This window comes from Patella vulgata, chromosome 7 (genome assembly GCF_932274485.2).
Source record: "Patella vulgata chromosome 7, xgPatVulg1.2, whole genome shotgun sequence".
Classification (NCBI taxonomy): Eukaryota; Metazoa; Mollusca; class Gastropoda; family Patellidae; genus Patella; species Patella vulgata.
Genome location: NC_065885.2, coordinates 15,291,216 through 15,309,979, shown reverse-complemented (window position 1 = coordinate 15,309,979; position 18,764 = coordinate 15,291,216). Strand labels below are relative to the sequence as shown.

General features: G+C 34.6%; 1 protein-coding gene across 5 annotated transcripts in view; it reads right to left on the bottom strand.

Moving 5' to 3' along the window:
* Window positions 1-18,764, bottom strand: part of LOC126828313 (galactosylceramide sulfotransferase) — a 98,327-nt gene that overhangs the window by 20,386 nt on the left and 59,177 nt on the right. Inside the window, exon 2 of one of the 5 annotated variants that reach the window (XR_008788735.1) lies at window positions 4,510-4,566. The exons of the other annotated variants lie outside the window; for them this stretch is intronic. The gene's annotated coding sequence lies outside the window, so the exon portion shown is untranslated. The remainder of the gene's footprint in view (window positions 1-4,509; window positions 4,567-18,764) is intronic. 5 annotated transcript variants of the gene reach the window in all.

The following is an 18,764-nucleotide window of genomic DNA, read 5'->3' as shown; positions in this document are numbered from 1 at the left end:
GCTGGATTCGGAAATAAAATTTACAATGTCGTTTTCACCAGACATTTGTGCCAAACCCTGACACGTAACACGCACAGTTACCATTCAACTGTTTTAGAAAACATTATATGAGTGCTATTGCGAGGCTAAATACGGAATTGTCTGGTGAACTTAAAACTGTCATCGAAAATTAGATACCGACCACTGGTTAACTGGATGACCTGGCGCCTGGTACGTTCGGGCATTTTTATGCGCGAACTCTTAGGTTTTTTTTTACTGGCATGCGCACAGGTACTATTTCTTTTAACAAGTACCCAAATCGGGGATTTCGTGCGGAGGTAGTTTGGAGGTAAACAGTCTGTGAAGTACAACACTTGCCACTGTACCTGTGTATCGCTAATTATAAACCGAATGTGTGAAGACAGTTCATACATATCACTCAAAAAATTTTCAGTACAAACTCAGTTGATTCACGCTCGATTTGCTACTAAACAAACCCATCGGTTTATTTTCTCAACAGTGTGACCCGAAGTGACCGCGGATTTATTGACCTTGTATGAACTTATCCATAGCTATATCCTTACACCGAGAGAAATTATCTAGTCTCGGTGAAAAGAACCATGGTCATCTGGTAGAAAATTACTTTTGTATTTTTTGGAACGGAAAACAGTGTTTTTAGAAGCAAACTAACCTGCCGCACATGAGGAAGTCATTATACTAATAATAAAAGGCGAGACCTCTTTTTGCGGCGCAGGCTTATCACTGAGTAGTAAACCGTCCACAAACAATAATATAGGAAGCCTAGTGACGAGTGTAGTAAGTAGGCTATAGACTATAGGTTTGAGTCGAGATTACTCGCTTTCAGTTTACTCTGTTTTTGCGATAACCAATTATGTGAGAAATACCATACTGACATTCGGTTTTTAAAAGTTGTACGCGAACTAAATGCGTTTGTTAGATACTGACAGAGCAGCCCCGAGTCGAACAATCGCAGCCCGAGCTGTCTTCGTCAGCTAGTTTCACAATATCGTGCAATAGGTGTATTAATGTGATTTTTAGGTTTAACCCCACAAACAATGCCAAAATAGTGTTTTCACTGCTTACAGAAAATTGAAATTTAAAAAAAAATTTTTTTATGAGGGTGACCCTCCCATACACTCCCTATCGAGCTGCCGCTCGGTCTGCGCAGCCTCATGCCTGGCACATACTGTCAACATTGAATATTTTTCCGTTTCCGCCCTTCCCCCCACAATATATATTTCACGGCTACGTTGCGACAGTACCAGCATACCCAGTTGTTGACACCCATTACATCACTCCTGTCTAACAAATCATAAAGCTGTGGTGTTACGGTGGCGGCATAGTATTTCACCGTAACACCACAGCCACTCTAACCATTCATAATACATCTAACTATCCCTTTACAGCACTTCACTCCCTACACATTTCCCCTCGTCCTACTTTCCCAAACGTCAACAACACATCTCATACATCCAGTTCGCTGATTAACCCTTGTACCACGTCTACTGGTTTCTAATCCCACCGAGGGCGAGAGTTAACTGCCAGCGAGGAGTGTGCGATGGGAGTGTCCATAACGTTTCCAGCCTCCCTTAGTAATATGCGATTTATATGAAAATTGTGATGGATTGGATGTTGGATTCCGAAATAAAACTTACAATGTCGTTTTCACCAGCCATTTGTGCCAAACCCTGACACGTAACAAGCACAGTTACTATTCAACTGTTTTAGAAAACAATATATGAGTGCTAAATACGGAATTGTTTGGTGAACTTAAAACTGTCAACTTAAAAATCGAAACCGAAATTAGAGAAATTTAAATATCGGCTACATTCATCGATCACCTACAGCGTTAACTGGTTTCAAGTCCCACCGAGGGCGAGAGTTAACTAGCAGAGAGGAGTGGGCGATGGGAGTGTCCATAACGTTTCCAGCCTCCCTAATTAATATGCGATCTATATGAAAATTGTGATACTTATGTTTCAACATACCCCCCCCCCCCCCCCTGTCCCCATTCCTTGACATCAATCCCCCCGTTTCAGCTTTTCTCCGCCATATTTAACTAGTCAGAATACCAGTTTTTCAAATAATCCTAAACATATCCTTCACGGTAGTGGTGACCTGCGGATATATTTGAGTTGTCAGGGGAGCAAGATCTAGCGAATGGGCTTGGTAAGAGTGGACCTTGAAACCACATAGTCCTTTTAAAATATTTTAACTTGCATAAGCTTTTAAAAATCAGATTTTCTGTACAGACGGGTAAAGTGAAAAATGAAAATTTAAATAGTAATTTGGGAGATAAAACATTTTTGCCTTCTAGCCGGCAAAATGAATGCCTACGGCTTTGATGGGGTCAAGTGTACAAAGACGCCATTTTGGGTCCCATACTGTTTGTGTTGAAATTTCTGAAACTTGTGTTGAAATTTCTGAAACTCGTGTTGTTTCGTACAAACTTGTGTATAACAAAAACTTGTGTTGTATTTTACCAATTTATATCCAGTATAGCAACCTTTCGAATGCAACCCCTTTCATTCGTTCTGTTTAAACTGTGATTATTGATAAATGACATAATAATTTTGTTTGTTAAATTATTATTTATTCAATAAATGATATGAAAAAATAAATTAATGCCAATACCAATCTCGAAGGTTAATAAACAAAGTTAATTCCAATACTAATAAAATTGTGTTATACAATGAAAAAATACCCCCCCCCCCCCCATTCCCAATTATTAAATAAAAAGTAGCTATTTAAATTGAAAAATAAAGCACCGAGACATTTGAAATATTAATCAACAAAGTTAATTTCAATACTAATAAAATTATGTTCAATAATAACAATATCCCCCCACCCCTCAAAAAAAGCTATTTATTTTTTTTGATAAATGACATAATAATTTTGTTTGTTAAATTATTATTTATTCAATAAATGATATGAAAAAATAAATTAATGCCAAATTAATGCCAATACCAATCTCGAAGGTTAATAAACAAAGTTAATTTCAATACTAATAAAATTGTGTTATACAATGAAAAAATACCCCCCCCCCCCATTCCCAATTATTAAATAAAAAGTAGCTATTTAAATTGAAAAATAAAGCACCGAGACATTTGAAATATTAATCAACAAAGTTAATTTCAATACTAATAAAATTATGTTCAATAATAACAATATCCCCCCACCCCTCAAAAAAAGTTATTTATTTTTTTTTTACAATTAACCTTAAAAAGAACTGAGAATATAATATATATGTTCACAATATCCTTACCTCATGGTCCCAAAACATACATTTTAAATATATCTATATTTAATATCAACCAAATTAAGCACTAAAGACATTAATAATGCTCTAAATTGAAATACTTTTAAGAAAAAATAGTCCCTTTAACAGATTAGGAATTCAAAATTTTCTACAGTATATAAATGGGAACTAATAGATAAAGCACAGGCAAATAATTATAGATAGATATAATAAATATAGCATAAAAATCAAACAAAATGGAGAAAATTAAAAATTTGTAAAACAAAAATTGATTAATTAATAAAACCATTTTATATAAAAGAGGCATTAACATTCGAAATGTTCACTAAATGTTTAAAAATATAGGTTGATTTCATCCTACAATAATACATTTTTATAATTATCGAATGTTACTATTAATTATTGATGATCCCTCTATATTATTTCAAGTTTTCAGGCCAAATCTTTAGTGTTTAGGATTACACTGCATTCTATATAATGAAACAATATTAGAGATTGTTTGGTATTTGACATTAAAAACAAAAATGTGATTAAAAAGGCAATGGTGACATATAACTTTTGAGCTTCCACAATAATATCTGTAAAAGAATTTGATTTCTTTATATTCAGAATTTAGAGTTGTTTTCTTTCTTTGGTATTAATATTCACTAAATAGATATAATTCCCCACGGATGTTCAAGTGATTATTATAAATACACTTATCGACAATTGGGGTTTTGATGTGGATTTAACTTGGTACACCAGTCATGGGTATAGAGTTATTTAGATGGCAGAATAAAAGTAAAATAACTCATTGAGCAGGGGGCGGCGGCGGGGGCGGGGGAGTTGAAAAGAGCATAATTTAACAATATATTATATTATTTTGAGACTCATATGTATGACTACATGCGAATGCAAGATGGGGGGGGGAGTATTTTATTCAGGTAGCATTATTACTTACTCATGTACACCAAAATCACGTCATCTCGCCTAAACAGGTGTTTTACGCCAAAACGCTTCAACTTGATTGATTGCCATGTTTTTGGTGTATATTTATATCTTTTCTTGGGCGCCGAATCGCACTACGGCTTTTAAAATGTTCAAAAATCGACGTAAATTGATTTTTTCAACGATAGTTGGTATACAACGATGAGCAAATGAGTAAGTAGACAGTGGGAAAGTTACGACAACTCATTTCCAGGCGCCATTTTGGGTCCCAATTATGACGCCATAAAAGCTATGACGTCATAGCTTCATACAGGTTTACATACCAAAATTTGTTTTTTTCTTGCAGTATTAGGCGTTGAGGGATAATATAACGTTTTACCCTAAAAAAAAAAAATGCAAAAGAAACCAATGCAGTTTGGTTCAGTGATAAATATATCAAACAAAATCATACCCAACATCGGGGAACTTTCTGAGAGCGATATCTCGTAATCAGTGTATTTTACTATTTACTCGTTGGATTATAAATGATTTCTTTTTAAATTCCTCAAACACAGAGTGGTTATGCAAGCGAAATGTGCCGAAAAAACGAATTTGACAAACGTCAAATTAAAAAAAAAAAGTATTTGTTATATGGTGCCGGGCGTTTCTTTCATAATGGCCGCCAAATTTGGTAATATTATTATTATTATTATTATTATTATTATTACAGCATATTTATAGCGCGCCCTTTCATAAAACATGTTCAGGGGCACTTTACAAAGTGACAATGTAATCATAAATAAACAACAAGATTATGGACATGTTAACAATTGTATACAGAGTCAGTTAAAAGCCTCATTAAATAAATGTGATTTAAGTTGTTTTTTAAAAGAATATAGAGATGTACAACATCTTAAACTAAATGGTAGATTATCCCATAAAACAGGTGCTTGATAACTAAAAGAGACTAGTTGAACAGTTTTGGGCTTTAAAAATAGTTTATCTGATGTACGTAATGTTCAACAATTATATCGTGGTTATGCACGCGAAATGTGCGGAAATCGAATTTGACAAACATCAATTAAAGAAATGTATTTTCCATGTGGTGCCGGGCATTTCTTTTAAAAGGGCTGCCGAATTTGGTAATACATGTATAAGGCAATTTAACAAAAAAAACCCATAAATTTGGTAGACTAAAAGGACATCTCTTAAGATACGTAAGATATGACTTTTGCAATGTCCTTTATATGGTTTTCGATGTCTCTGAATTTGAAGATAAATTTTGAAAATACAAAATAGCAGCAACACCAATTGGCGGATATTAAATTAAACATACATTTTTAAACGAAAAGTATAGCTGAACATACTAATATTATTATTATACAACAAAAACCGCACATTATTGTAATATAGCCTAATTCATAAGAAAATAAAATAAAAGATACCGTGTGAACCTAGGGATCATTTTCCCGACTTGTAAACAAAACCAGCGGCTGCCAGGCAGGATACGCCCACATTTTCGAGACATGGATAGAGAACAAGCTAAAAAGAAAGTGATTTTTCGTACAATAAGGGGCCATAATTCAGGAAGTTACTGTCCGATATGCGCGAATATCGAAAGGAGCCGAGATCTTTGGGTTATAAACTTACATTTCAAGATTCATCAAAATAGGATTAAAATTATGACCTCTATAGGGTCCACAACCTTGATATACCATATTTTTACGCTATTTGAGAACGCAGGGCGGCCATTTTGTCTGTCAGTTTTGGGCCGATTTTCACGAAATTCGCCCTCTGATTGATGGAAAATGGTATCGTCTCAACACTTTAGACTCGTACCGTCTCGGGCCAAAAATAGGAGTGTCGAAACCATATATGTCACAACCAAATGGATCAACCCCAAAAAGATCATAGATTTTGCACGACTTGTGCGGGGTATTATCCTGTGTTTAAGGGTAATCGGTCTGCTTCAAACACCTACCACAGGCGGTGTAAACATCTACTCAAATGCCAGAAGTGACCACGGTATTTGGAGCATCCGAAGCGTTCATGTTAAGGAACCCTCTCATTAAGAGGACAACGACCCTTTTCAGGGCCAGCATAGTCTCCTCCTCCTCTTCCTTCCCCCCTATGTCTTCTTCTTTCCTTCCTCTTTCTTTCTTTCTCCTCCTTTCCTGTGTGCGCCCTCTTTCTCTCTCGAACTAGGTCATGGACTCATCCAGTGCAAGGTCATCCCCAGCTCACAGGGGTCATCCAGTGCAAGGTCATGACGAACTAGGTCACAATGGTCACTCAGTGCAAGTTCACGGGGTCAAGATGATAGGATAAACTATTAATTTTTCATGGTCCAACTTTTCCAAACCTTACCATGTCTATAATTCTATAGTGATAACCATAGTATAAAGAGAACTTCCCTACAAAATTTGCTCATGATGACTTTGGCATTTATTTTAAAAGTTATTCGTTTGTTATTATCGTTTATTTGAAGCGCAATACATTCTACTAATTTCATCAATGTTATAGTTAAGCATTTCATGATTTATTTACAGTTCTATAAATTGGAATTTCAAGCTAATAAAACACTGTTAACAGAAAAGGTCTTTCATTGAGTCAACTGGCATGGTTTCGATTCCTCGGTTGTACCTGACAAGGAGTAGAGTCGCCTGTCCTATCCCGTGGGTTGGCACGGGTTGGCCCTGGATTATCGTCCCATTTATACACAATTAAAAAACATAATCAATATGAAACCATAACATCAAAGTGAATAAACATTATTATTATTATAAGGAAAACACCCCAGTAATAAAAAAGGCAGGGGGTATAATATGAAACAAATGCGTCTAGTATTATTTAAAAAATTGAAACACATGCGTTAATGGGAATTAATAATAAATTACAACCGGAACTAATAAAGATTAAGTCAAAAACATTAATTAATAAGGGCATTCTTAAATGAAAGAAAATAAGTTTATAACATCTACACTAATAGTCAGTTCCTAAACAATTGCACTGTGAATAGCCTCAAGAAATTTACTGGGGTTTTTTTCTGGTGCTGGTTCACGGCTGCCGTCCCTGTTGGGTTCCAATTTACACGATGTTGTCTGTTATTGCTTAGATGTTCTGCCACTGCTGATTGGAGTTGTATGGTGCCAGGGATTGGTTTCTTTAATTCTTTTATCTAATGTGAGTTTGGACCCCCCCCCCCCTATGTACTTTTAGTTGCAGGAGCGGGTTATTTCATATATGCAACCCTTAGGTGGTGGTGGTGGTGGGTTATAAGTCTCTGCTTATTTGCCAGTAGCGTCGATGATTCGGACTGGTTTCCGAAGATGAACCTGTAACACCGGGTCAATGGTCGCTTGTAGATTCGCCGTCCAAGTTGTTAAATGTAAAATTACACTATAAATTATTAGCTATGTAAACATAATGAACAGCCGACATGTGTTACTAGATGTTCACGACGCACATTACTACTAGATACAGATTGTTTTAACTTGGATAGCAGGGAAACTCCGACTTATATAACATATCTTTGAGACTGAGGATTACTATTTGTTTAAAGTTGGATAGAAGGGAAACTCGGACTAATATAACATATCTTTGAGATTCAGGATTAATATTTCTCTCCCTTGTCTAACAAGGTAAACTATATCCAAACATACCCAAACACCTCTTATGTAAGGAGTTTAATGTCTGTAATGTCTATTATCAGGAATCCGATCGAAGAATTCTCTGTTGGCGCCATGTCTGCTTATTCTCGATTTCTGCTCTTTAACTAAAACACTCAGAAATTTTAATTCGACCATTGTCATCATTTGACAATCGTTAAATGTAACTGTAAAAGTCCCACTCCATTTTGCGTCAGATACCCACAGATACGTTCCGTTTGAAGTCGCATTTAAACAAAACTGAGTCACTCGCCCACGTATTGATTTAAATACCGAAACTTCTTCATTAAAATCAGAAGATTGCTGCTTAACCCGCTTATCAAATTTTTCGTAAAAATAGTCATACAGAATATAATCCAATTTTGTGAATTTCTTAACTTTGTCCGTCAGGGTAGAATTGATGTTATCCTTGGGGTTTTTTTTTGAGAGCATTCAGCTTTATATACAATATATCCTTGAATGACCAATTTAACATTCTTCTTAAAAGTATCATAGATTCATCAAATCGTTCAGTTATCATAACAAGATCCAGTGTTAAGTCCAAGTCCTGCACGTATTCCAACATTTTAGTAGAATTTTTGAAGTATTTGGTTGGAAATCCAAAATCTATAGCCATGCGGTTGTTTGTGTGAGAATAATACGGATTGGTGGGATCGTAGATTTCTTGGTTCGCTATAAATTTTTCAAAACTATCAGTGCCGTTTGGGCCACGCATGAGGTATGCCAAGGGAATTACCGTACGACCGTAATGATAGGCGGACCTGTAACGTTCAAAAGGCTCTCTTATTCTAGCAATATATACCGTATCTCTACGCATATAATGACCAAATATGGTCTTGTTGAATATCACGTGGTTACACAACATGTCGTATGTTTTGTTCACAGATGGTGGCAGAATTAGGCGTTTCTCTATACTCGATGAATCACCGCCAAGATAGTTGCCTTTCCTCGGCAACACAAAAGTAACACCTCTCTGAAATCCAAACCTGTATATTATATTTAAAACAGTTGAGCTAGAAGCTTTGTGAACCTTTAAAAAAGCAACATGGCGGAGTTCATTCGCTGGAAATGGCGTGGTTAAATGATTCGATATGATGGCATGGGAATGTCTCAGTTCAAACCGAGTACCAGGTGATAGTTTTATCATGGTTATTGACATCTGTACTTTAATGATGATAACAACTGACACAAACAACAGGAAAATAAATATGTAGTGTTTCTTTCTGAAAAAAAACCCCAAGGTGTAACAATTAACGTGTAAAAATATTCAGTATTTGTATATATTATTTATTTATTTTTTTTTTATCTCATTTGAATATTTCTGGTTCACACATCTTAGAAATTTAAGATAAAAACTATCGCTATGTCTAATGTAAGTATATATCATTATATCTAATGTAAAGTATATGTCATAATATTCAATGTAAAATATATATAAATATATCTAACGTAAAGTATCCTTATATCTAATGTCAAGTATATATCATTATAATCTATATCTTATGTCAAGTATATATAATTATACCCTATAAACCCCAGAATGCCTCGTTCGGCATTTTTGTCCAAGCGTGGCAAAAACGTGTTAAAAATTTTGCCGCTTTGTAACGTGGTAAAAACAAAATGCCACGTTTGTATCCAATCATGTATCCAACCTTGTGAACGTTCTGGACAAAATACCTCGTCCCAAAAACACGGCAATTTAAAAAAAAAAAACGTTTTGGAACTGCAGACAAACGTCAAATTTGGTTTTTACCACGTTACAACGTGGCAAAACTGTGGCAACAGGCTTATGCCACGTTCGGACAAAAATCCCGAACGAGGCATTCTGAGGTTTATAGTCATAATTTATATCTAATGCAAAGTATATATCATTATATCTAATGCAAAATATATATCATTATGTCTAATTTAAAGTATATATCATTGAATCTGATGTTAAATATATATCTCTATATCTAATATTGATACTATGCAAATTAAATAGAAATATTAACGTTACCTGTATAATGAACACAATCGATTACAACAACATTAAAAACAAAAAGCCCAATTACCTAGCTAAACATACAACGAACTGTGTACGAACACATCTCACACAATTCAAAACACATTTACAAATGAAATGAAATGAAATGGGGTTTAACGTCCTACTGTTCTGCTCCCATGCTGGGCTAATGAAGACGGGCATACGCCATACAGTGTGCTATGAGGGAAATTTTGTCCGGGCAGCGGCACTATCGCGTACTCTTATACCGAATTCCAACTGCCAAGGGATCTTTTACGTGCATTCCAATGTATACACAGGACCTCGGTTTTTCGTCTCATCCGAAGGACCAGACAGCTGTCCTTGTCAGGCTCTTTGTCCTACAGCACTGACAAGGGGGAGCCACGCCGGAAAATCTGGCTGAACTTTCTCGGCCAATGCAGGGATCGAACACCCGACCTCCAGGCTAGCGAGCCAGCGTCATAGCACACTGTATGGCGTATGCCCGTCTTCATTAGCCCAGGTTAGGAGCAGAACAGTAGGACGTTAAACCCCATTTCATTTCTGTTATATAGCCTAAATCATAAGAAAAAAAATAATAAAAGATACACCAGATAAAAGCGCTATTAAATATATTTAAAGATACATTATGTAAGATTTAGATAAAGAGCTAGCCATTCTTGCTATAATGGTTTGAAAATAGATAATAAAAATTTACTATATTCCGAGCGAAGATATTAACCTTTGAAGGTTTGACAAGACGTGTGCATTAAAAGCAAACACTGTACTGGTATGCATTAAAAGCTAAGTCTCGCTCATCCATTTTCAAATTAAATCAAAATATGGCTGAGCCGTTCTAATCTGTTATCCGATGGCATCGAGAGTTGATTATGGTGTTGTCATGTTAATACATATCTAACAATTTAGATAACATTTAAGGCTTAAAGAAAGACTGCAGTAGGCTGATTTAGTTCTTGAATAATGTATGTTTAACTTGCACATGGGTTTTAGGGCAATGTAAAGTGACACCATCTTGTTGCAAACTAGTATCGACAACAACAAGGCTGAACATTTTATTTCCCAACACAGAATAGTGGCCCTTGGATACAAAAGGCCAAAATAAACTATATTACCCACAATACACTATTTCACTGTCAACACCCCTTTAAATCGTATCACTTTCTTGCCCAATGGCGGTTACACCTACACCTAGTAGGCCTAATTTGGGGGACAAAACTATTTTGCCTTCTAGCCGGCAAACAAATATCTTCAATTCCACGAATCTTTGGTCTGGAGCCATTCCGGATTGTGTGTCAGTTTTCGGTCATCGATCATTAATTGTATCATCAATTTTTCGAAAATAGAAATTACTTTGACAAATTAATAAAACATTTAAAATCAGTGTAAAATCAGTGTAATTTAAATAAAAGGTGTCTAGCGTGACATGTGTTTCGGGCATAAATATGTTCCATAAGTGACATGCGATATGAGATATATAGCTCTCCGAAACTTCCTGGTCTCTTTTGCAATTTGTTTGGGGCAAGACGTTATCACTCCCCGCCCATTTGTAAATAATAATATTAATCTAATATATTAACCGGCAATAACCGCACATATTTAACAGATACGCACAAATAATGTACATGTTATTCCACAGGTAGACAGACATTGAAGGGTTTGTCCGATTTCTTTCCAATGAAATAATCATGTTGGTCAACTAGTATCAAACATACAGTGTATATCGTGTCCGAGATTTGTTAAAAATCGCCTCGAGCATGTTCCACACATCTCATATTTATCAGCTTTTTGTTCAATCTATAAAAGCCTACATTCCTACAAAATGTTTTGTTTAGTCAAGTGAAACAAGAATGTCGACAAATACGTAAAACTATGAAATAAGATATAAATGTACTTCTATGATATGATTCAACCGAAAGATCCTATATATGCAACATAGATATATTATATCTACATTCAAGTTAAACGAACTGCGTCTATTCATTTTAAAGTAGCTAAGTCTCTAACTCAATATCATGCAAAGTCTTACACGTTGAAAACACGAATTATTTGTCAATTCAAATCAAAGTTGATGTTGTTATTTTACCTGGAAAAGGTAAGCTTCTGATATCCGTTCGTTCGTTCTTGGTGTTTAACGTCTGCTTCCACATAAGTGATATCGCAGACAAGACATAGGAGAGCCGAAGCTGATTCCTGTTTTTTAGAATATGATTTTGCAATCTTTCCATTTGGCCTTAGGCCATGGATTTTTTTTACGTCAGATTTCTACAAGCATATATTAAGTACATTTATATCTCAAATGATAAAATACATTATTCTATATAAATGGTGAGTCGCAGGGTTCCTACTATACACAGATCTAAGTACATAAATCCATCAATGGGGAATCGTTATGGAGGCAATCTGTTAATTCTTAAAAAGATATTTCCATTTATTTGTGTATAATTCTGGAGATATCTCAATCTCCATTTTAGCATGCTCTACTAAAAAGCTTTCATACTTATTAATATTGAGCATTTCGTTTCGTAGTTTAGCCCGATATATATAGAATTTAGTTAAAATAATTACATGATTAATGAAAATCCATTCTCAGTATTACTTATATAATTTGATCTTTTAGTTAGACCAAGGTGTATTGTATGTGTTTTTATATTTATCTTTATATTACCACGATCTAGGATAGTATGAAGATGATTCCATATTATTTGTGAAAATGGGCAAAGGACAAAGAGATGTTCTACATTTTCTATATTAGATTCACAGAAAGTGCAGAGTGTGTTATCAACTTTTCTAATTTTGAATAATTTATCATTTGTGAATATAATCCTATGGAGATATTTGTATTCAAAACTCCTCAGTTTTGTACTAAGACATACAGTGTTTATTATTTTGAATATATTTTCTACGTCTAAATCACTTAACTCGGTATCTAGAATGTGTTCCCATTCTTTAATGGCTTTTGGCCTGCTGAACTTTGCTTGTATTCGGCTATCATAAATATTTTTTAAGTTTACGTTGTGAAAATGGGTATTATATATTTTGTAAAAATTAGTATTTATATCTTCCAAGGGGGTTCTATTACAATTAAAATTTGTATGTACCGCACTTTCAAACTCGCTCGCTTCCTGTACATACTGCAAGATACACTTTTCTATTCCTTTTAAGATAAATTGATGTTTTTCTAAATATTGATTATCGATCTTATTTATTTTATCAAAATATTCACTAACGTACCGAATATTATTGTTAAAAAGAAAGTTTAAAAATATAGTTTTATTATTAATCTTTATATTTGTATTATTCCAAATAATTTGATTTTCAGTGTGGGCAATGTTCTTTATATGCGTTGTGTAGATTGTATAGAAGTTGGCATACAGGTTTTTATAAAAAGGAATTTTTAGATTTAACTTATCTGGAAAGTTGCATGCAGGTAATAAATTTCCACCATATTCAGCCATTATGAATTCATATGGTATGAGCCATGTTTGGATTGGTGACTGATATATTTTTTTAATCCAAAAAATGCTATTACATATTAGGAATTCTTTTAAGTCAATCATTTTTAATCCGCAATTTTTATTTTTTTTGTATAAGAATGTCTCGCTTTATTCTGTCAGGACCGTTCCATATAAATTTGTAAAAAATTGTGTTTAGTTGTTGAATAGTAGAATCCGGTACTGGATTAACAGTGGCCGGGTAAAGAATTCTTGGAATGCAGAATGTTTTAATTATTTGTATTTTTCCAATTAAAGATAATTTATGTTTATCCCATACTTTTAATATTTGTTCTATATCATTTATTTTATTCCAAAAGTTTAATTCACAAGTAATTTGAGTATCTTTTGAAAAAAGGATCCCGAGGATTTTTATAAATTTTTCGCATAATACTATACCGGTTGATTTTAATTTTTGCATTAAATTCATATCACAGCTATTTAAATCTATTGCTTCTGTTTTATTAACGTTAATTATAAGCCCCGAAACTAAACCGAAAAGTCGCAAAACCTCAAGCAAATATCGTGCAGAGCTAAAATCTTTTAATAATGCCGTTATATCATCAGCAAAGGCTACAACTTTTATGGATTTTTGACCAAATTTTATTCCATTTATATTTATATCGTCTCTAATAGCGCATAACAACAGTTCTATGATCAAATTAAAAAGATTGGATGACACTGGATCGCCTTGTCGTACACCCCGTTTTACATGAAAATAAGGGGTTGTAAATCCATTGTTTATTACACAACAGGTGATATTTTTGTAAAGGGTTTTTATCCATCTAGTAAAGTTACGTCCGAAACCGTACGACGATAAAGCTTGTATTAAAAAGTTATGGTTTATGCTATCGAAGGCTTTTTGGAAATCTATAGCCAAAAGAAAGCCTATTATTCTTTTTTGTTTCGCAAGATCGAAACAGTCGGAGATAATACGGGTATTTTCATGAATGTGGCGACCTGGTATAAACGCGGATTGATTTGGGTGTATTAATTGGTTCAAAAATGGTTTTAATCTATTAGACAAAACTTTGCTTATCAGCTTCACATCGACATTAATAAGCGTAATGGGTCTCCAGTTAGTTAAGCATGTTCTATCTTTATTACCTTTAGGAATGAGTTTAATAACTGATTGACGTTGTGTTACGGATAAAGATTCTTCTTCAAAGCTACAGTTATACGAGTCTAATAATAATACATAAATATCTGGCCAAAAATGTCGATAAAATTCAATTGTGATACCATCATTTCCTGGAGATTTATTTATTTTAAACGAGTTTAAGGCCTTCTGAAGTTCGAAATAGTCAACTTTGAATTCAAATAAATCCTTCTGGTATTCATTTAGCCTTTCTACGGGTCTAAAATTTGTTATAAAATTGTTTTCCTTTTTAAAAGACGTATCTTTCGACGCATAAAATTTTTTATAAAATAGAAATATTTCATCCGAAATTTCAATGGGGTCAAATATAGCAGAATCGTCTGATTTTTTAAGCTTATTTATTGTCGTAGCACATTTTCTATCTTTTTCTAAGTTTAAAAATAATTTTGTGTTTTTTTCACCATTTTCATACCAGTTTTGTTTAGATCTAATAATTGCTCCTTGCGTCTCATCAATGTAAATGTTATCTAATGATTGTTTAACTTCAGTATATTGATCATAAAGTTTTTCGATAATTTTGTTGTCACAAGGTTCCTGTTTACTGATAAGGGATTCAATGTTGACCAGTTCTTCAATTAGACTATTTTTTACAGCTTTTTAAAGTTTTTGTTTCTTTTTGGAATATCCTATAGAAGATTCCTTTATCTTAAATTTAATGAAGTCCCATAAACCATTTTTATTTTGTTTGTCAAAATATTTACTTTTCCATATCGGTATTGATGATTTTATCATTTTAGTATATGTCTTGTCTTTTGTTAGCGAAGAGTTAAATATCCACAGATTTAGTCCGCGTGGATAATTGTTTATTTTGATATGTAAATGAATTGATGAGTGATCAGTAAAGGAAGTTGGCTTTATTGTACATGATTTTATACAATCTTGAAGTTTTTCCGATATCAGCCAAAAATCGATTCGACTCTGTATCAAAGGCTTCCTTTGTTTCCAAGTAAAACGCTTATTATTTTGATTTAGATTTCTGAATATATCTAAGAGGTTAAAATAATTAATTATATTGAATATGGCAGTTTGGCCTTTTCTTTTCAGTTTATAATTGCCGCCATATCTATCAAGTTGAACATTTAGGACATTATTAAAATCTCCGCCAATTACCATTGAGAACGTGTCAAGTTCACTACATAGCTGTTGTAAAGATTTAAGTAATCTTGTATAATAAATGTACTGGTCATTGTCAGATATAGGGCTATATGTATTGACTAAAACTAAGATATCATTATAGACACTTATTACTAAAATGTTAAAATAACCTTTTTCATCGGATTCGTTTTTAATAACATTTATGTTATTGTTACTTTTTAAAAAAATAGCTGTCCCTGCTGAGTTGGTTCTACTATGTGAAAACAATATGCGATCAGCCCATTCGTTCTGCCAATCGGTTTCATCGCATACACTGCTGTGAGTTTCTTGAAGGAAATTAATAGCACATGATTGTTCGTTTAACCAATTAAATATCTTTTTTCTTTTTAAAGCATTTCGAATTCCTCTTACATTGATGGACAGAAGTTTAATTGACGTCATTTAATACTATTTAAAAGTAAATAAACAAATTTAAAGCTATGGAGGAGATAATAGATCTGTGTGTATGGAAGCCCATTTTGAGAAAATAATTGTATGTAATAATAATAATAATACAGTAATAACAATAAACAAAGCATAGTATTTACAATCATAATTACAAAACATGTTGAGACTGAAACAGGCTTTTGCGAAGCTTCGCTATGTACAGAACGAGTCACAATTAGAAGAGAAACATATATACAGACACATGGTAGACAACAAGTTAAATAACTTGTGAGCAGAGTAATGCTCATGTATTACTCCTTTGGCAAAAAAAAAAAAAAAAAAAAAAAAAAAAATGTTTAAGTCAAACAGCTGTGGATGTGTATACTGTGCTGGTTGAGCGTACAATTACTTTAAATAATAACAAGTGGTATTATACTGAGTAGCTTTACTGTATTCACTGCAGTGATAGACCTATTGAATGCAAATATCATATGATTTTCATACTTTCAGAGCTGTACCTGACAATTTACAGGTAGCTCAGTATATGTATATGGTTCAGTAGCTACGTAATATTGACATGATGTATTGTAATATCAAAATTATATATAAGCCATCGCTATGTATAATACACCGTAACTATTGGACTATTTATAGACTGACGTGCTAAGTAGTTTTATAGTTATATATTAACAGCATTTATCAAATTCAATTACCAGACATATTTTATGCAAATTATATTTTAATTGAAGTGTCGCCGCTTCGTTTGTATGAGAAACATGACACTGGAATATACTCTACACACCTTAATACCAAATTTCATAAGAATAACAATGTGATAGTTATATTATTAAATGCATCGTGTTGTAACAAAATATCAGGAAGGTAAGATAAAAGTAGTTTCCATTTATCATTATGCGATAATTTCTTATCGAATAGATGTAGGAGTTAAATACATTACTCGGTACCAGTATTCACTGGACAAGACAATGAGTATATGATTTTCATATTGAGAAAGATTTTATCGTGCTGGAAATCTAATGAAGATTTTACTTTTCAGATTTATGAAATGTCTAAATAAATTTATAAGTTTACAGCATCTGATACCATTTGATATCTATTTGAGTTTTGGTTTACATTGCCGACTGTGTCACTTAATATCGCCCCTTTAGGTGTAGATGTTAAACCCATATCCATCAGGGACGGTTGTCTCATATGATGCGTGCTAATATCCGGTAGATAATAAGTGTTATTAGGGTGTTCACGAGTTGCAGAAAAACGCTTCTGGGCGACCTTGACCTTCTCGCTGATCTGCGTGTAGATGTCGTCTGGGGTTTACATTGTTTCTAAATGATAGCAAATCATCTTCACGTGTAATGAGATGTTTGCGGCCGTCAAAATTACTAACAAATATCTTCCCGTCGTAGGTCCAACAGTTTTTGATAACTTTATCTTTAAATAGATCACGTGTTGATTTGTATAATGCTGAGCGGGTTTTAGTTAGCGCCTCATTTATATAAACCTTAGGCCATGGATTTGGTTTAGTGGGAAGTTCTTCCCTTTATTTAATACAAAACATATCGTTTGGTAGATGATCTCGTCTGCTTCTGGATTGGTATATGTCATCGTTTGGGGTTAGTGTTTAGGTGCCAGGCCCGTCTTATCGTGGCCTCCCCTTACTCCACTGTCCCACTCTCTGGGTTTGGTATCAGTTTTATTTGCGGAATAGTGTTTAGGTGCCAAGTTCGTCTGACCGTAACTCCCCCTTACTCCACTATCCTGCTAGTTTGGTAGATGTCATCTTTGTGGGGTTTGTGTTTAGGTGCCAGGCCCGTCTTATCGTGACCTCCCCTTACTCCACTATCCCACTCTGTAGGTTTGGTGTCTGTTTTTGGTGGAATAGTGTTTAGACGCCGAGTCCGTCTGATCGTGACTCCCCCTTACTCCACTATTCTACTTAGTCCAACTGTGTCCATTAGGGCGTGGATTTGTTCGAAGATTTGCAGTTTCAGATCTGGTCTCGGGAAGAGTAGGTTCTTAGTGTTGAATGGTATGTTGTTGGTCTCCATTGTTCTCACTAGTTCCCTTCTCTCCTCCTCGTATACCTCGCAGTCTACCAGGACATGGTTGGCGGTACATTCTTCTCCGCACTCACAGATGATGACTCGGTGTTTGTAGTCTCGCAGCCGCTCTTTCACCCTTAGCTTCGATATAAGTCTACAAATATCTCTTCTAGGGTGATTGAGTGTTGTCTTTGTGTAGATCTTGTCATCCAGCCGGAATCTGTATGTGTCAAGTTCAACGAGATTTAATTCCCAGATTGAATTGACGTGTCTTTTGACCATACTGTAGATTTCCGTGGTGCTGTAGTCTATGGTGCGGAATGGTGCTGTGTCCTTGAGACCTTCATTGGCGAGTCGATCTGCCTCCTCGTTTCCTCTCATGTTGACATGTGATGGAATCCACACGAGTTCTACTTTGCTTCCCTTCTCTAAAAGCCTCTGGTACAGCTGCCTGATTTCCAAAATGACTTCTGGTCATGAAATCAGACTGCTCAGAGAGTCGCTTGGAATGACGAACTTACTAGTATTTTGATGGGAAATCCATGATATAGCGTCACGAATGGCCACAAGCTCTGCAGTGTACACCGAACAGTTATTGGGCAGTTTCCTGCTTATTCGCTGTTCCCCGTTTGGCAGGTATATTCCAAACGAGCTGGTGCCCCTTTCAGGATTGCGTGAGCCATCCGTGTACACAT